The sequence below is a fragment of the Carya illinoinensis genome, chromosome 1 (assembly GCF_018687715.1).
Source record: "Carya illinoinensis cultivar Pawnee chromosome 1, C.illinoinensisPawnee_v1, whole genome shotgun sequence".
Classification (NCBI taxonomy): domain Eukaryota; kingdom Viridiplantae; phylum Streptophyta; class Magnoliopsida; order Fagales; family Juglandaceae; genus Carya; species Carya illinoinensis.
This window is the reverse complement of record NC_056752.1, coordinates 34,547,635-34,568,101: the sequence shown is the minus strand read 5'-3', so window position 1 is coordinate 34,568,101 and position 20,467 is coordinate 34,547,635. Positions and strand designations below refer to the sequence as shown.

Below are 20,467 nucleotides of genomic sequence, written 5' to 3'. Positions count from 1 at the left end.
TATATATAATGAATAGAAGAGTGCAACAGAAATGAAAAATATACTGGTTGTGAACCAGATTCATATTTTTTGGATTTTTGTGTAGCAAAGAAAAGTAAATGACATCAAATTATATAAGCATAAATTTAAAAGCAAGTAAAATAAATGACATCAAATTAAACATATAGGAATTTAAATAAAAGCTTAAAAGTGGAAGAAAAATAAATGATATCAAGTTAAACAAACTAGAATTAAAATAAACTAGAGAAAAAAAGCTAAAGATGGAAGAAGAGAGATGGGTAGTTATAGTGTCGCCAAGGGGCTCTAGAACTATGTTGAACAGTAGAATTTGGAGTTGGCCGAAAACCAGTTTACAACTCTCTAGCAAGTGTTCGGTCTCTTCTCTCATTCTCACAAAATAAACTGGAGAAAAGACTACAGGTGGAGGAAGAAGGATGGACAGTAACAGTTGGGCTAGGGGGCTCTACAACTGCGCTGCCATCTCCCTCTCCTCACCTGAGTTCTCTGAAAAACTAAAGAAAAACTTAGAGAAAAAAAATATTATATTACACTACGCTATGGCTCTCTCAACTGAATGATCAAGGGTCTTTTTTCAGTTTTCCTTCAATTTTTTTTATAGGCATGCTGCCTAGGAACCAAATGAAAATAAAATGTGTTACAGTATGCGTCCGACAATTGGTCCATAGAATAGGTTGCTTATTTTCATGCTTCCGTAAAACCTTCAAAAGCTAAAGTCAAAAGTCGTCTTCTTCCTTTCCTAAATTATCTTTCGTCTTAGCCTCCTGTCCAGGAAACCGCTCCTAGTCAGTGATGCCTTTTCTTCTACTGAATCATGCCTTCCCAAAATGTCTTTTGCGCGTCTCTTGTCAGAAAAAGAGCTTCCCAAAAACATCTCTTGTAGTGCATCTCGTTTTCCTGCGTGTGTAAGGCACCTGCATAACTTTGCTTTGAAGAGTCATATTGCTTTTCTTTTCATGTGTGTCGTGAACCCAATAAAATAACAGCTGCATTCTATCCAAAAGCCAAGAAAATAATAATCTCCAAGGTTGCTGCATGTTGCGTGTTCAGCATGTGTGTCAGAAAGCATATTGCGTGCTGCTGCTTTTTGTCAATGAGAATTGTGCAACATCTAAAAAAACAAGGAAGGATTTCAAAAAGCTACTGCGTTTGAGAAGAAAGCTTGCGTCCCAGAGCAAAAGGGAAATGCTCTAGCAAATATCTAGTTTATGTGATACATGATGGTCAAACCAGGCCGCCCCTGTAGGTGTCAATTGCTTTTCTCTTGTGAAAAGAATTGCATCTTGTATTCTATTGTCCAAAAGAAATAATCCAACAGGTCCCATATGTTTTCCACCATTTCATCTTTTGTCAATAAAAAATATCAATGTCTTCCATAACCCACGTGTTGCTTCTTCTTGCCAAAATGCATAGCACCTTTGATAGTTCAATGTGAATCTTGCTTGAAGTTTGAAAATGTCAAAAATAAAACAAGAGACCATTATTTAAAAGCAATAAAAATGAGTGAAACAAATAACACAAAGCAGTAATAAAAAAAAGAAAAAGAAATCGCACCCAAAAAGTACAAACAAATAAAAAGGAAAAAAATAAAATATTAAAAATATAATGTGCATGTGAAGAAATATTGCTTAATTAAATCATAGGTTATAAAATTAAACACAAATCATGATATTAATTAATTAAAATCACAAACTCATATTTATGCTTATTAACCATTTTTCCATCTAAAACCAATAATAATATCAATGAAGTAATTAAAATATATTGGTTATAAATATAAAATATGCAATAATTCAGCTCAATCAGAACTCTAATCTTCTCCCACCAATTTAGTCAGTTGTGTAAAAAAGAAATTGATTATTGACGTACATGCAATCTGTTGTATGTTTGCATGAATCGAGATTCTTGGTATTTAGGCAATTAACCTGCAATTTATACAAGACTTTTTTTTTCATCGAATAGGTTCTTGCATATAATATTCGTGCATGCGTGGTGGGTGATAGAAGAGACTTAAGGGATGTTTGGAAATTTTTTTTTTTATCTCATTCCGTCCCATCTCATCTAATTTTCTTTTTAAACATCATTCAAACACAAATACTTTCAAACTAATCATTACAACATTTTCAAAATAATTATTTTAACTTTTCCAAAATTTCAAATAAAAAAAAATCAACTTTTTCAAATTTCAAAATAAAAACAATATTAAACAGTTATATTCTAACATTATTTTAATTTATAATTTTTTTATTCAAAATTTTATTTCTCCTTTTCCAAAACCCAATAAATACTTAACTCAAAACTATCTTACTACTATTCACAAAACATCTTATTATTATTCACAAATTTTCATTTCATCTTATTCTCTAAGTATCCTCTTACTACCACCACACTGGAAGCTAGAAGGCATGATTGTGAGTTTTGTGAGTTTGAAAGTGCATTACGATTGAAAACTTGCAAAGAGGTATATGCTTTTTTTTGTATATCAAATAGGTGTTTCAATTGGATATAATTTTTACATATTTTGATTGAGTCGTGCTACATAGTAGCCCTAAAATTTAACACACACAGAACACCCAATAACATGGGAAAAAAAAGAGAAAGGAATGGTAAAAATCGAATGAAGCAAAAACCCATATAAGCAACCCTTTTGTTCTCGTCTCCGTCCAAGAAAGAAAAATCGTCTTCACAGACTTATCTTAAACCCTAAACCCCAAATCTGAAACCATCTTCACAAACTCATGGGCTTGTACTTGAGAAACCCATCGTTGAAGAACTGAGAAGGAAGAACAGATAATCGAGACGAAAAAGAACAATCCCCATGATGAATATTAAAAAAAAGGAAAAAAACCCAACTGCCAATTAGGCCTAGTATGGAGATTTGCTTCCTATCTTCCTATGTAGTCCAAGTCGAAGCTCATCAACTTACCCATCCATCATTAATAAAAACCTAACTAGAATAAACAAGAGAGAATATAAGAAAAAGGAACAGCTTTCCGAAGAAAATAGTAAATGCTAGTAATTACCAAATCATCAAACAAAAAGGAATAATCATAAAAAAATCAAAATAGAGTAAATATTGAATATGTAATATGAAAATGTGAACTGAGAAGGAACACTGAAGGAGAAAATGGAAAGGAAATACCAACGAAAATCTCTCCAGGTCTTGCTCGCTGGAATGTTGAAGTTAAAGGAGCCGAAATCCTTGATATTCGTTGCCCACCCTAGCTTCTGTTCTTGCTGGAATGTGAATGAGAATGAGACCGATGATTGTGACATGAAGGAGAAGAGGAAAGGGGAAAGAGGAGGAGATAGGGGAAAGAGGGGGAAGAGTAGGGACATGTGGAAATCAAAAGGAAAAGAATGGGATGAGGGAAATTGTGAGAATGAGAAACATGTGTGTTTAAATATAAGGACAGAAAAGAAAATTCATATTTGCTTAAGTGGCATGCAGGGTGTGAGGCTTACTTTTAGAATTATTGATTTTGATTTCTAGGTTGTTGGATATGAGCATGACGTTGATTTTGTATATATTTTAATATTCTATGTTTGAAAATGAAGTTAATTTAGGTTAATAATTGGGTTTTGTGTATTTGATGTATAGATTTTTATTTTTTTATTTTATTTTATATTTTTTTATATCCGTGAGTGTTCGGGCCAGATTTACATTTGTGTAAATCTCGACTAATTCTATGGGGTCTTGAAGTTAACGGTCAGGTAAACCTCTAGTGGTCTTGAGGGGACTCAAACTAGTGACCATTGGGGAGAGCAAACCTAAGGCCTGACCTAGGTTGTTGGAAATTATAAAAATAAAAATAAAAAAATGCATTAAATAAGTAGATAAAAAGTTAAAAAATAATTTTATTATTATAGAGTGAGATGTCTAATTCAATATAGAATTCAAATTTTAAGTGACTATCTAAAAAACAAAGAATGTCATGAGACAAGTCAAGAATGTATTTGGCTTAGATCAGTGATTCAACATATTCAAAAAAAGGTGTATTATTCCCGTGATCAATGATAGCCCAATAATTTTATATGAAAATAATGCTGCTTATATCATTCAAATTAGAGGAGGATATATCAAATGTGACAGAACTAAACATATTTCATCTAAATTTTTTATACTCATGAACTTTAGGAGAAAGATGAAATTGACGTCAAGCAAATACGGTCAAGTGATAATCTGACAGATTTATTTACTAAGACATTACCAACTGTAACATTTAAGAAGATTGTGCAGAACATTAGAATGCGAAAACTTAAAAACCTATTATCATGCATTTTTCAGGGGGAGTAAATGTCTTTAAGACTTATATTGATTGTATTATTTTTCATTTGCTAAGGTTTTGTCCCATTGTATTTTTCTTTACAAAATTTTAATGAAGCAATCCTAAAACATTTGATGTTATACATGAATACTGTATTTTTTTCCTTCGTTATTATTTTTTTTCCACTGAATTTTTTTTTGACAAGATTTTAACGATGCATATTCTTGATGAGTGGTCATTTAAGGGAGAGTGTTGTAAATCGACTTACTTTATGAATGACTGTTATAAAGCCACCGAATTAAGCATGCATATGCCCATAAATCGTCTTTATACCCTTTTATATATATCTATAAGTATATATAAAGTGCCGATCGCTTAACAACAGTATTTTCGTCTAATTTTTTTTTTCAATTTTACCATTAACTTTATTTGACAATTACGGCTGTTTGCGTTTTAATTTTGTTTTACCAACAGATAATTTGGTCTTCTTACCTTCACACCGACAGTTTTACTTTTTCTTATTTTATTTCCAATTTTGCCCCTTAATGGTTCGTTGTTCTTGGTGAGGTTTTGCTTTGCCGACTTGATTTTATTGTCTTTTTAGGATTAAAGGTTATCAGTTTGTCTGACAAGTTCAACCGACTGAAATTTAAATGTAAATTTTACTTTCATTTTGTATCTTGTTGTGATGACCCGCTTTTGTGTGTATTTTCACTGAAGTGTTGTTTTTATTTTAATTAATATATTAATTTATTTATTTTAAATTAATGTGTTTTAAATTGGTTTTTGATTTATTTGATGTGTTTATTTTATTTAGTCGTTTTACGGTTTTTTTTAAAATCGTTTTCGGCGGATCAGTTTTAGTTTCCGGAGTGAGGACTGGACCTCATTTCTTTTCCCTCATCTTTTCTTTTTCTTTTCTCTTTTTCCTTTTTCTTTCTTTTTCTTTCGTTTCTTCTTCTTTCTTCTTCCTCCTCTCCCGCGTATGCACTTCAGCCCTTTTTCTCATTCCCGTCGCCGCTACTTTGACCGGCCAGTTCTCCGCCATCCGGCCACCGTTTGGCGCGCCGTCACCACCATTCTCTTCCCCTTCCACCAGAGTTCATCCCCACCAATTTTCAGAGCCATCGGACCAGCCGTTAGCTTTCGGGAGCCGCCGGAAGTCGCTGCACCTGCTCTATTTTTGCCCCTGTCGCCGGAATCTTTTTCAGCCCAGACCGCCGCCGTCCGGCCACCGTTTGGCTCGCCACCGGTCTCGTTCGAACCCCCTCCCTCCGGCGCACCTTCCCACCAAATATCTCCCCCAATCGGCCGGCCGTTTGGCCGGAAAAGCCCTTTGAAGCCCCACGGTTTTTGGCTCGATCCGCCGCCGTCGCTCCACCTCCGGCCACCATTTCTTCACCACTTCATCATCGGTCCCTTGCCGTCCTAACCCACCTATTTCCGGCCTCCAACGACCACCGGAACAGCTCCTACGAGCTTGCTTTCCGATTTGAGTTTTCCGGCCTATTTCCGGCGTTTTCGCCGCCACCCACGGCCAACCACCACTTCCAATAGCTTCATAATCATCCTTAGGCCATTCCCTATCAATCCTAAGCCCTGGTTTGTCCCCGTTCAAAAATGGGTAATTTATTACCCACGGACACAGTGTAAATTACACTGTTACGTTGCTTTTCCTCCGCCGTTTGCAACGCCGCGAGCTTTCTAAAAATACCGTATAGCGCTGTAAGTATTTTCCAAACCCTATTTTCAGATTTTAATATATATTGCTCATTCAATTAATTATTGTTGTTGGTTGTTGATTCCGGACTGAGTCCGAGGAGTTTCGGGGGTCGGATGAATGGAGGACGGAGTTGTCTGTTTTATTGATTTATGTTGGTTGGTTATTTTATTATGCATTGATATGGCATTTCATGGTGCATGCACGTGTGTTTGTGGGTTTTGCGTGAAAAGCCTGTGTATTGGCGTGAGTGGTTTTGCGGGTGCGTGTGTATCACGAGCCCAAGCCGGGATGGGTTATTATCTCGGTGGAGCTCCTCTGGTCACTCGGGAGCGGAATAAACTGAGTGATGTCCCCTGAGTTGTCGAGAGAGATGACCGGAGCGGGGCTAGGGGATGCTTGGCTACGAACGCGCCGGGCGCGGAACCGGGCATCGCCCTACTCACCGACTCCGTGGCCCTTCGCTGGCGAGGGCTAGAGGATGCTTGGCTACGCACGCGCGGGGCGCGGAACTGGGCATCGCTTGTTAGGTGTCACATGCGTGGTGGTACTCTGCGGTGTGACACTGGAGCCAGGGTGTGCGGATGACCCCTAGGGGAGGTCATGGTGCATACGGTTAAAATTGGATAATGGTTTGTGAGGCCAAATGGGACTTTTGGCGTGGGCCAGATGGACTTCTGGCGAGATATTGGGCCAGATGGACTTCTGGCGAGATATTGGGCCAAATGGACTTTTGGCGGCCAAATGTGACTTTTGGCGTGTTTTTCAGAAAGGATATGTTTTTGGGCCAAATGAGATTTTTGGCGTTTGTGGAAAATTGTGTTTTATGGGCTTTGTGCATTGGGCATGTTTCATGCATATTGTTTGAGTTCTATGTGTTTTTATGTGGTAGTGTTTGGGTTTTACTTACCTGCGGAACCATTTTTGGGTTCCGTAGCTTTTGGTGCAGGTTTGGAGGATGAGGAGGAGGAGGCTGAGCTCGAGGATGCGGCTCCGCCGGGTTGCTGATGTTATGCTTTTCTTTATGGTTTTAAAACTGTATTTGTGTTTTGTAATATTTTATTTATGTATGCTTTAAACAGCTTGTATTATGTTAAGAAAAATTCTGGTACTTAGTTATGACTTTCGTTATCCGCTGCGTGTTTCTCGTGCACATTTGTTGCCTTTGCACACACTTGCCACCCGTCGATAGGATGGTGATCCGGGTTGTCACCATCCGGACGTCTCGAATTCCCCGTGTTCGGGCGTGGGGATTTGGGGGCGTCACAGGTGGTATCAGAGCAGTTTGGCTCTGGGTAAAACCACATGTCCCGTAGGTAGTACCAGAATGTTTTTAAAGTTGTGTTTTAAAATTTATTTTAAGTAAAGTTGCTGTTTGATATGTTTTAATTGTTTTATTTGTTTGGGCTCGTTTGCTTGTTTTATTTATTTGGTTATGTTTTTGCATGCTGGTTTCTTTCGTTTCTTGCCATGTGGTTTTGTGTTTTTGGTTTTATGATGGTTTTATTTGTTTTTCTTAAAGGGGGTCAAATGTTGTGTTGTGGCAGGAATGCGGTATAATCGATGATACTATTATTGGGCAGGAACATTTAGTGTAGTAGGTTTGAATTTTTAGCGATGTGGTTTGCTTGTATGATGTTGAGGTCTAAAGGGAATGTCATGGTTTAGGCAATCTTTGTAAGGTGGGAACTCACGTAGCAATGAGGAGAGGAATTAGTTTTAAGTCATTTAAGATGATTGAGGTCAAGGTTTTGTAGAATTTATGTAACGAGGCTATAGTATAGGAGAGTGTAGGTTCAACGAACTTTAAGGATGTGTTTAAGGGAATTTTATGTAAGGTTTGCGACCAGATTTATGCAAAATGGTAGTTTGCCACCGGATTACAACTTTTCAGGATTTAGTGGATGTGGCCACTCTTGTGGAGCGAGAGCATAACTTGAGTATGGGCTCCCCTCTAGGACTTAAGAGGCGAAGTTTTTCTGGTGAAGGAAGTAGTTCGGGTTCGCCTCAAAATTTATTCAGCGGACCGGAACTCGACCGCAAGCGTCCTCAAGTGTTCGTATGGAAGGACGAGTGCCAATTTGCGGAAGTTGTAATAGAGCTCATGAGGGCGAGTGTCGGCTAAGTGGTGGACCCCAGTGTTACTGATGCGGCCAAGTGGGACATATTGCTCATGAGTGCCCCGTTAGAGTTCAAGGAAGCCGTGGAGCTCGTCGCAATGATAGAACTAACCAGAGGCTTTTAGGTCGGGCTCGAATGTATGCAGTGACTCTTGGTACTGTTGGAGGCGAGGTTACGGAGATTCAGAATGCTAGAGTCATGGCATGATCTGGGTGATCTTTTAGGGAAGTAGAATAATTGAGTTCTTTAGTTCCGAGGAGTTTATGAAATGGTCTATAGCGTAGTAGGTTGTAAGTTCAACAATTTCGATGTTAGATTTTATGAAGTTTCAGCAAAGTTTTAAAGTTTGGAGCCTTATAGATTTTAGGAAAATAAGTTTATGGTAATTAAGGTGTTAGGTTCGACAAGTTTTGGAGGGAAATAATTAAATTTCGAGTTGTAGATTTCGTGATTCGGATGAGTAAATTGGTGGCAATTGGGGCTTTAGATTTTACAAGTTGTTAAGGTGAATGTTTTGGATTAAAGCCACCAATATTGAGAATTTCAGAAAATGATTTATTATCTATTAATGTTTTAGAATTTAAAGGATTTGAGAGTCGATTTTTCTTTTATGGGATGTAAGTTCTTTGATCTTAGAGGTTCCGGAAGATGATTCTTGTTTGATTTAAGGTTTTAGAATTGCAGAATTGAAGGACTGATTTATAATTGGATTTGAGTTCTTAGTTTTACAGATTTAGTGCTGTAGCTTGATCTACTCTGTGAGTGATTAGTTTGTAACCATTAAAATGGGGTTGATTAGAGTTGAGTTATTGATATGAAAATTTTTCTAGAGTAGATTTCTTTGAGGATTAGCGGTAATGATCTATTTCGTGTATTTCTTTGAGGGTTGAAGATATCGAGCTAGTTTAGAAAATAATTATTGTTAACTCGAGGTTGTAGTGGCAGATTTTAGGAAATGATTCTGTTGATTCGAGAGATATAGGTTCATCAGGGTGTTGGAAATAGTAGATTTTGTGTTGGTATTGTATACGATTGAATATGAGGCTATATGATCTGTAGACTTTTGGGAATGAATTCTTAGCAGGTTCAAGGCCATTCTCGGTACCAAACTTTAAGCAATGGCTAGTTGCTGATTTAAGGATATAAGTTGAGTAGATTTAGGAATGATTCTTGTTGAGTTGAGGATATAAGTCCAGGTGATGGAAATGTAATAATGGATCACTTGTATGTTTGAATGATTTGTGGTGTTGGCTAAGAGTACATGAGATCGATGAGTAGTAATGGTAAATGCGTATGGATTTCGGGGAGTGCTGGTTCTAGTCCCATCTATTTTTGGCTTGGTAGGAGTCGAAGAGGAATCTGTGTGATAATACTAAATTCAAGAGATTTTGGCTCTGGGTCGTTTGGTAAGTTGAACGGAATGTACAATCGAATCGGGTTACCCATTGGAATGATGGTTTGAAACGACTGTTGTATTCATCTTGAGAATTAATTGTGACTTGAAGTCATAGGAATTTAAATTGGTGAGGCTATACATTTCTTTGGAGATCAAGTATTCAATTGGGAGAATTGGGGATATGGTTATTTAACTTGAAAGAGATCGTTAGGTCACCATGTGTGGTGTATGAAGTATTAAAGCATTAGGATTCATGAGTGTTGTTTAATAGTTTTGATGGATTGAAGATTTAAATAGTATGGCCTGTCTTGAGATTTATTTGTGAAGTGCTATTGAAGGAATTAGTTGTGTTAAAACTAAAGTTTTTGAGAGTACAAGTAGGTGGGTGAGTCACCAAGAGCGTTTCGGTTATGTCTAGGTGATGTCAATGGTAGTTTATAGTGAGTTAGTTATTGCAAGATTAGATGTAAATCAAAATGTTGGAAATGAGCTTGAAGTGTGGGATATCGGATAGAGGTTATAGGCGCTCTTGTTGGTTGGCTGGGAATGACTTGGACCTTTTGGAGATGTTTCTTATCTTTGCAAGAGACGTGTATTTCGGGATGATATTATGTGTTTTCAAATTGGGGCCTGGAGGTTGATTAGTACTGGTTTCTATCATCAATCAATGTATGTATTTTTGCGGAATGTTGGTTTTTGTTTAAGACAGCGATGGCCAACTGAGGAATGAATGAAGATTTGTGGGTTTTGGAGGTATATGATTTTCTATGGAAATGTAGTAAAAGTTTTCTTGTGGTTAGGTGTGGATTGAGCTTGTTCTTCATGATATTAATTTTGAGGATATAGCCTTTATGTATGTTGGTGAGTTATCAGAGTGCGCGCGAAAGCATGATTTTTGGAGATTTTTAGAAGTTCAAATTTTGTGTTGATTTGAGGAATTAGTAGTGATTCGAAGTTTTAATGGGAGATTAATCTTTTAGTCGTACAATTTGGTTTATTGATGGTTAATTTCGGGAAGTGGCTATTAGGTTACCAAGGTTGGAATAGGATGAAAATTCGGAAGGTAAAGCAAAGGCGTCGCCGATATTAGCAATTTATGGTGTGAAGTTATAACCGTTGGGTTATTGGGAGTTGTTGATGATAGGTATCTATCAATTATGTTCGTAGTTGTACCTTGTATCTGTTTGGCGCGGATGGTTGATCTTGCAAATTTCGAGGACGAAATTTGTTTTTAAGGGGGAGAGGATGTGATGACCCGCTTTTGTGTGTATTTTCACTGAAGTGTTGTTTTTATTTTAATTAATATATTAATTTATTTATTTTAAATTAATGTGTTTTAAATTGGTTTTTGATTTATTTGATGTGTTTATTTTATTTAGTCGTTTTACGGTTTTTTTTAAAATCGTTTTCGGCGGATCAGTTTTAGTTTCCGGAATGAGGACTGGACCTCATTTCTTTTCCCTCATCTTTTCTTTTTCTTTTCTCTTTTTCCTTTTTCTTTTTCCTTTTCCTTCTTTTTCTTTCTTTTTCTTTCTTTTCTTCTTCTTTCTTCTTCCTCCTCTCCCGCGTATGCACTTCAGCCCTTTTTCTCATTCCCGTCGCCGCTACTTTGACCGGCCAGTTCTCCGCCATCCGGCCACCGTTTGGTGCGCCGTCACCACCATTCTCTTCCCCTTCCACCAGAGTTCATCCCCACCAATTTTCAGAGCCATCGGACCAGCCGTTAGCTTTCGAGAGCCGCCGGAAGTCGCTGCACCTGCTCTGTTTTTGCCCCTGTCGCCGGAATCTTTTTCAGCCCAGACCGCCGCCGTCCAGCCACCGTTTGGCTCGCCGCCGGTCTCGTTCGAACCCCCTCCCTCCGGCGCACCTTCCCACCAAATATCTCCCCCAATCGGCCGGCCGTTTGGCCGGAAAAGCCCTTTGAAGCCCCACGGTTTTTGGCTCGATCCGCCGCCGTCGCTCCACCTCCGGCCACCATTTCTTCACCACTTCATCACCGGTCCCTTGCCGTCCTAACCCACCTATTTCCGGCCTCCAACGACCACCGGAACAGCTCCTACGAGCTTGCTTTCCGATTTGAGTTTTCCGGCCTATTTCCGGCGTTTTCGCCGCCACCCACGGCCAACCACCACTTCCAATAGCTTCATAATCATCCTTAGGCCATTCCCTATCAATCCTAAGCCCTGGTTTGTCCCCGTTCAAAAATGGGTAATTTATTACCCACGGACACAGTGTAAATTACACTGTTACGTTGCTTTTCCTCCGCCGTTTGCAACGCCGCGAGCTTTCTAAAAATACCGTATAGCGCTGTAAGTATTTTCCAAACCCTATTTTCAGATTTTAATATATATTGCTCATTCAATTAATTATTGTTGTTGGTTGTTGATTCCGGACTGAGTCCGAGGAGTTTCGGGGGTCGGATGAATGGAGGACGGAGTTGTCTGTTTTATTGATTTATGTTGGTTGGTTATTTTATTATGCATTGATATGGCATTTCATGGTGCATGCACGTGTGTTTGTGGGTTTTGCGTGAAAAGCCTGTGTATTGGCGTGAGTGGTTTTGCGGGTGCGTGTGTATCACGAGCCCAAGCCGGGATGGGTTATTATCTCGGTGGAGCTCCTCTGGTCACTCGGGAGCGGAATAAACTGAGTGATGTCCCCTGAGTTGTCGAGAGAGATGACCGGAGCGGGGCTAGGGGATGCTTGGCTACGAACGCGCCGGACGCGGAACCGGGCATAGCCCTACTCACCGACTCCGTGGCCCTTCGCTGGCGAGGGCTAGAGGATGCTTGGCTACGCACGCGCGGGGCGCGGAACTGGGCATCGCTTGTTAGGTGTCACATGCGTGGTGGTACTCTGCGGTGTGATGACACTGGAGCCAGGGTGTGCGGATGACCCCTAGGGGAGGTCATGGTGCATACGGTTAAAATTGGATAATGGTTTGTGAGGCCAAATGGGACTTTTGGCGTGGGCCAGATGGACTTCTGGCGAGATATTGGGCCAGATGGACTTCTGGCGAGATATTGGGCCAAATGGACTTTTGGCGGCCAAATGTGACTTTTGGCGTGTTTTTCGGAAAGGATATGTTTTTGGGCCAAATGAGATTTTTGGCGTGTGTGGAAAATTGTGTTTTATGGGTTTTGTGCATTGGGCATGTTTCATGCATATTGTTTGAGTTCTATGTGTTTTTATGTGGTAGTGTTTGAGTTTTACTTACCTGCGGAACCATTTTTGGGTTCCGTAGCTTTTGGTGCAGGTTTGGAGGATGAGGAGGAGGAGGCTGAGCTCGAGGATGCGGCTCCGCCGGGTTGCTGATGTTATGCTTTTCTTTATGGTTTTAAAACTGTATTTGTGTTTTGTAATATTTTATTTATGTATGCTTTAAACAGCTTGTATTATGTTAAGAAAAATTCTGGTACTTAGTTATGACTTTCGTTATCCGCTGCGTGTTTCTCGTGCACATTTGTTGCCTTTGCACGCACTTGCCACCCGTCGATAGGATGGTGATCCGGGTTGTCACCATCCGGACGTCTCGAATTCTCGAATTCCCCGTGTTCGGGCGTGGGGATTTGGGGGCGTCACACTTGTCTTTCTCTACTCTCCCTATTCCGACTTCTAAAATAAAAAAATATCCTAACGAAGTTGCTTGTGAATCTGCAGTTGTAGGTATGTTCTTATTCTTTCCTCAGTATCTCAGTATTGTATGAATGAATTAGTTAAAGTATGTAAATAGATAATATGCATATGCATCACAGCAAAAATAAAAATGAAAGAAAATAAAAAGTACATTTGCGTATTCACATGTGTATTTTACAGAGTAAACCCAACAAAACAATCAAACACATGATACAAATTCATCTTTTGATTTCCTTCTATGTCCTGAAAACACAAAAAGAAACACCGAGTTAGCGTGAAAAAGGAAAACTGAGTTGTTCCAAAATTTTTGAATATAAAAAACTAACCTTGGTGAAGATAAAAAACTAACCTTGTTGATTCTGGTTCGACGGAAGCACAGAAGTGGGGAACAAACCTATAGGAAAACAGATCGCAAGTGAAATTTTTGTTCTATAGATATGAAAAATACAAAAGTGATATAAATAAAAAAAAAACGAAGTATAGATCAAACGCAGTAAAACAAAAATAGAAGAAATCAAACGTAGTATAGATCAAACACAGAACAACGAAAAAAAATTTGCAGAAATGAAACCCTAGGAAAAAAAAGTGGAACGAATCAAATGAAAGGGAAAATAAGAACTTGGATATGAAACGAAAAAACCCTAGAGATACATATCTGAAAAAAAAAAAGAAATACTTTTCTTATACAGATCTGAAAAAATAAATCTGTGCGAGGAAAACAAAAGCACAACATGTGACAGATCAGAACACAAACAAGACGGAAAATAAAAAGAAAAAAAAAATTGCAAACAAAACCGAGAAACACAAAACAACGAAAAAAATTTGCAGAAATGAAACCGTAGGGAAGAAAAGTGGTAGGAATCAAACGAAAGGGAAAATAAGAACTTGGATATGAAAGAATAAACCCTAGAAATACATATCTGAAAAAAAAAAGAACTACTTTTCTTATACAGATGTGAAAAAAAAAATCTATGCGAGGGGAAAAAAAAACACAACATGAGACAGATCAGAACGCAAACAAGACTTAATAAGAAGAAAAAAATCGCAAACAAAAACGAGAACAAATCAAAGGGAAGGAATCAAACGAAAGGGAAAAGAAAAACTTGGATCTGAAACGAAAGAACCCTAGAAATACATATCTAAAAAAAAACAAATACTTTTCTTATACAAATGTGAAAAAAAAAATTTTGTGCGATGAAAAAAAAAAACATCCGAAAGGGAAAAGAAAAAGTTGGATCTGAAACGAAAAGATGCTAGAAATGCATATCTAAAAAAACAAATACTTTTGTTATACAGATCTGAAAAAAAAAATTTGTGCGAGGAAAAAAAAACATGCGAGAAGAACAACATGAGATACAGATCAGAACGCAAAGAAGCCGGAAAATAACAAGAAAAAAAATGCAAAGAAAACCAAGAAGAAATGAAACGCATATCAGAACACAAATGAAAAATCTATTCTACAGATCTAAAATGCAAGGAAAAAAATAACGTGAATCGAATATACATTAAACGCAAGAAAAAAAATTTTCTACATGTGTGTAACAACAAATGCAACATTTTAAAAAATAAAATTTGTACAAGAAAAAAAAATAGAAGAGACGGAAGAACAAACAAATATGTTAAGAACTGTGAAGATCTGTTCAGATCTCTAAATATATGCAAGAAAATAAACCAAGAACCGATCTCCTCAAACTGAAAAACCCCAAGAACACAGATCGAAAAAAAAAATCTTCTACAGATCTGAAATGCAATGAAAAAAAAATTAAGAATATACATGAAACGCAAGAAAAAAAAATTCTACATTAATGTAACAACAAACGCAAGAATCTGTTCAGATCTGTAAATAAATGCAAGAAAATAAACAAAAAACTGTTAAGAACACAGATTTAAACGCAGAAAAAAAAATAAATAAAAACATGAGCATCAAACCAAACGAGTAAGAAACAAAAAAATTGAACCACAAACCAACAACTAAATAAATCCCAGCACAAAGAGATGAAAGAAACAAGAACTTGCACTGCAATATACCTTGAACGAAAGGAAAAAAAATTTCAGCATATCTGAGACATAGAAATTAAAATTTGGGAGGTTTAAAAAAAAATGGAGGAGGAAATAGAGATGGTGTAGATGAGAGAAGAGAAATGGCGTAGATGAGAGAAGAAAGGAGACGGAAGAACGAGAAGAAGAAAGGTGAGAGAGAGGGAGAGAGAGAGAGAGAGAGAGAGAGAGAGAGAGAGAGAGAGAGAGAGAGAGAGAAGGGGGGCGGCCGAAAGAAGTACTGCATGCATAAGGATGCTTTTATATGGATGGGCGTAGGGTTTTATTTTTTTATTTTTTTATCTTTTTAAAAAAAAAGGTCTATTATTTGACTTTTTCATTTGTCCAAAGGCCCACACCCTACGAGCATAGTACGTAATGTCCGTCCAACTTTTTAATATTTTAAAAAGACCAAAGCCATTTGGGAAAGCAGATCTCTCCCAACTTTTTTTTGTTTTATATATTTTATTAAAAATATGTTTGATAATAAATTCCATTCAAGACATTAAGAGCATGTTTGGGGTTGCGTTTGATAGTTAAAAAAGTGCTTTAAAATGGTTTAAAGTACTTAAATGATAAAATTGACATGTTTGGTAATTTTATAATAAAATACTTTTAAATAAAAAAAAGCTAGAAAAGTACGTTTTAACAAAAGCATCAAAGTGATGCTTTTTGTTAAAAGCACTTTATAAAAAGTAACTCCTATTTTTCCGTTACATGTATATTACAAAATGCTCCTCACTATTTTACCACAACGACAACTTTGCCTCTCCCATTCCCAGCCCCCCTTCCTTATAATTATTTGATCTCTGTTAATTATTTCTTCCTGCCATATTCAAGTTTTAGGTATATGCAGTACTGCACAAACATGCAGTTTATTCAATGCAAGAATATTATTCTATTATAATTACTGAAAAATCTATTAGACTATTTTCATTGTTATTTTATTATAATATTTTATTTCTATCAAGCATATACCCTTTTGTGTCATTTCTACATCAAAAAGTGCTTTTTAAATTTGTTTCCAAACAAATCTAATATATTTGAAAGTACTTTAGACATATGGATTCCAAACAGTAAATAACTTTTTAATAGTAGAACTTATTACGTTAAGCTCTAAGCTATAAGCCTTAAGCTAAAAGTAATATGTTCTACCACAACCCCAAACATGCACTAATTCTTTGCTTGTAAGTTTTTTTTTTCTTTTTTTTTTTTTGTAAATAGTGAATTTATTTATATCATCTTTTTTTTATCATTAGAATATTTTTTTATGTATGTTTTTTTTGTCAGATTTGTTGCTTTTGCTTTTGTTTGGCTCTTCATCAATCCAGTTGTATCAATTCGATGTGTCCACTTTGTTCCTCTGTTTGTGCTCCACTTCCTGGTATATTCTTTTCTATCTCATTGGAAAAATATTATTCAATTTTTGTATGTTCATATAAGTGCACTTGCAATTCGGATAAATTGATGATATTATATCATTGTCATGTGAATAATTGCTTTTCTCATTATATTAATTTGTTTTAATACATTTGTTTTATTATAAGATTTGTTATCTTGTTTGATCCATTTAAGATTTGTTGCTTTTGTGGTTTTTTTATTTTTTATTTTTTGTTTTATATATTTTATTAATATCATTTTTTGTATCGTTAGAATATTTTTTTTTATGTATGTTTTTTTTTACAGATTTGTTGCTTTTGCTTTTATTTGATTGTTCATCAATCTGGTTGGTATCAATTCGATGTGTCCATGGTGTTCCTCTGTTTGTGCTTCACTTCTTGGTATGTTAATTTCTATCTTATTTAAAAAAATATTATTCAATTTTTTTATGTTCATATAAGTGTACTTGTAATTAGGATAAATTGATGATATTAATTTGATTTATTTTAATTTATAAATTAATAATTATTGCAAATTTAATAATAATATTTATAAAAAGTTTTTGTTACTTAGCTAGCTATTAGCACATAGTTCATTTAAATTTTTTCATTTAATATATCAATTTTACATAAAATTGTATTAAGAATTTAAAATATAAAAAAATGAAATTTAAAATGTTTTTTCAGTTAATCCTAAACATAATCATGATGGTGTTCGTTTGGAAGCAAATAGCAAAAGACTACTTTACTCACTAATCACTTCGAAGTTATGGTTTCTAAGTTTTTATACATAGGTCCAGTATTTAGTCTCATTATTTTCAATATTATATTCTTGTTATGTGAATATTTGTTTTTTCATTATATTCATTTATTTTCATACATTTGTTTTATTCTAAAATTTGTTATCTTATTTGATCCATTTAATATGATCTGTGGGAAATTATTTCGAATCAATTATTTTCTTCTTTAGCTTTTACTATAAATGTTTATGATATTTCTTATGCATATATATTACCATATGTATATACCTATTCACATCTTTGATATATTTTCAAATTTTTTTAGATTACGCTCGAAAATCGATACAAAATTTATAATTTTTTATAACTTTATGCCGACTGGTAAGACAATATTATTAAATGCAAAAATATATTTAAATATTATTAACACTATTTCTTTTTTCTTTTATCTAACTTCTTTTATGAATAAATCCAGAAAAGAGTTAAAACGATCTACCAAGAAGAAATTGGTATAGTACCCAATCAAACGAAAAAAAGAAAAAAGAGATTCGTCGAAAAAAAAGAAAGAGATATGCTGAGTTGAAAAATCTTCAACATAATAAAATGCGAAGGTAAAGACAATTTCAGAATGTTCTCTCTCTTTCTTCAAACGATAATGAAGGCATTTGTATAAGAGAAATTAGATCGTTTTCAAACATCAACTTTTCTGAAATTAACATCCATAACAATACATCAACTTTAATATTGACTGATCAAGTTTATTCATAACCATTTGTTATTAAAAAAAATATTTCTTTCAATTTTTTTCTCGTTCTATTCAATAAATATTAAAAAAAATGCTTCTATAGGTTAATTATCTAAATGAAAATGAATTCAATTTTGAAAGAACGTCAAATTTCAATTTAGGTAATGTACAAATTGATAATATTTTTGTTAATTTTTATATCATTATTTAATATTTTATCTTTAATAATTTTATTTTTTATTTTTTTTAATATAGGAAAACGGTAAAGAAGATCTCATTGTTTTAGACAAATATTACACACTACAATTCTTGAACCAAATTATTTACCATTAGTACCATCATGTAAATATTAAAATTCATAGATTTTTGGACATATTATTTGATTGGAGCTTAATTGCTTGTACAAATAAGTATATTATGATTGGTTTGCTTGAGGTAATTTAGGTACATTTTGATCACTTTGGAGGTTGCTGGTCTACTATGCTTTTATTTCTTTTATTGAAAACATCAGATTTAATATTTATGGTTTTTTAGTTCAATAAAAATTCTTAGATTTCTTTTTGTTAACATTTATTTTATCAACATAATCTCAAAGATTATATAATTTTTTATTTTGATAATTTTCTTTTATTAAAAATCAAACTTACGCACCAGCATTAAGCAAATGTTTAAATTTTATTTTGTCAAAAATTATAACAACATGAAGATTTATTTTACAGTCTAAATTGTGCCCCTACTAGGCAAACGTCCAAAGGACTTTGCCTCTACTAGTATATCTTCTATATATAAAAAGTGTGTATGAAACGGAAAATCTTGTTTTAACGGTTTTTCTTGTTTTTCCGTTAAAGTTAACACCGTTTGTTTTAACGGTTTGACACATAAAATGAAGACATAAATGTTGAGAGAGATAACATTCAATGTTGTTATATGATTTATTAATCTCAATAATTATAATACTTAATAGTTTATATAATAATAAGTAATTAAAGATTAGTTATTATATTTTTCTCTTTCTCCTTAACATATACACGTGTATTAGGTGCATAAGACGTGAATCTCTAAGTATAATATACGTATATTATACGTTTTATTAACTCAAATTATTGAGTATTCCAAATTTAAAAATCTCATATAATATATAATACAAGTGTGTTTAATCAAAGTGTTTTTTTTTCCATGGTAGTAGGACGTAGCTTCCACTAAGTCATATTCCATACGTGGGCTTGCTATGATAGGCACGTGACAAAGGCCGTGATCCTTGAGCTAATCAAGAAAGAGTAAATTCGGCCAACAATTTCAAAATATATTTTATGATTTATATATATGCTATATATAGAAAATATTATACCACAAATTTTATAAAAAGATTATGTTTTAACTTTATGTTGTCCCTGATCGACTCAACCAACAGCAAAATAAGAATTTCAATATTGTCTCTATTGATTGTCTACAGGATGACATAAATTGATGAATTATAATACAAATATCAAACAACACATATTTTGAACTACCGTTTGTGTTAGACTTTTATTAAATTTTTCGTATACATCTTTACTAAAATTATAGATGTTATAAACATGTATTGGATTATATGATATTTTGAACTAATTTTTTTATTTTCTCCAATATGCCTTAAATTATTAAGTGACATCAATAATTTTTATAAAATATATATTATTTTTTACAAATAATCATTTCATAAAATTAGACAAACGTGCTTTGCACGTTACTCCCACCTAGTATATATATATATATACTAGGTGAAAGCAACGTGCAATGCACGTTTGCTTAGTTTATATTTAATTTTTTTGTTAAGAATTAATTTTTTATTAATAAAGATGTAATGTTTTTGGTTAATTAAATAACTAACGATGTAATGTTTATGTAATTAATAAATAATTACATGTTGTGATATATTATAAAAGCAAAGAATTAATAGCATATATAGCATGGTCCTATAAATAAACATCGTCTATAGTTTTATGAAAGATGTTTGAGATAATTTTAATTCTAGGATGACGATCCAACATTTTCCTCATGTTGCATTGCTTCAATAGAGAGGACATTTGTGACGCCCCCAAAATCCCCACGCCCGAACACGGGGAATTCGAGACGTCCGGATGGTGACAACCCGGATCACCATCCTATCGACGGGTGCCAAGTGTGTGCAAAGGCAACAAATGTGCACAAGAAAAACGCAGCGGATAACGAAAGTTATATAACTAAGTACCAGAATTTTTCTTAACATAATACAAGCTATTTAAAACGTACATAGATAAAATATTACAAAACACAAATACAGTTTTAAACAAATAAAAAGATAACATCTGCAACCCGGCGGAGCCGCATCCTCGGGCTCAGCCTCCTCCTCTTCATCCTCTAACTCTACACCAAAAGCTACGGAACC

The 20,467-nt window shown here is 34.9% G+C and overlaps 2 long non-coding RNA genes across 2 annotated transcripts; both read right to left on the bottom strand.

Annotated features, from left to right (window-relative positions):
- Positions 1-261: 261 nt before the first annotated feature.
- On the bottom strand, positions 262-3,604 carry LOC122302402. The gene is made up of 2 exons (XR_006240457.1): positions 3,161-3,604; positions 262-932 (listed from the first exon to the last, which is right to left on the bottom strand). It is a non-coding gene; the product is annotated as an uncharacterized LOC122302402 (long non-coding RNA).
- A 9,686-nt stretch (positions 3,605-13,290) lies between these two features.
- Positions 13,291-15,345, bottom strand: LOC122302398. The gene is made up of 3 exons (XR_006240456.1): positions 15,188-15,345; positions 13,509-13,553; positions 13,291-13,402 (listed from the first exon to the last, which is right to left on the bottom strand). It is a non-coding gene; the product is annotated as an uncharacterized LOC122302398 (long non-coding RNA).
- Positions 15,346-20,467: the final 5,122 nt, after the last annotated feature.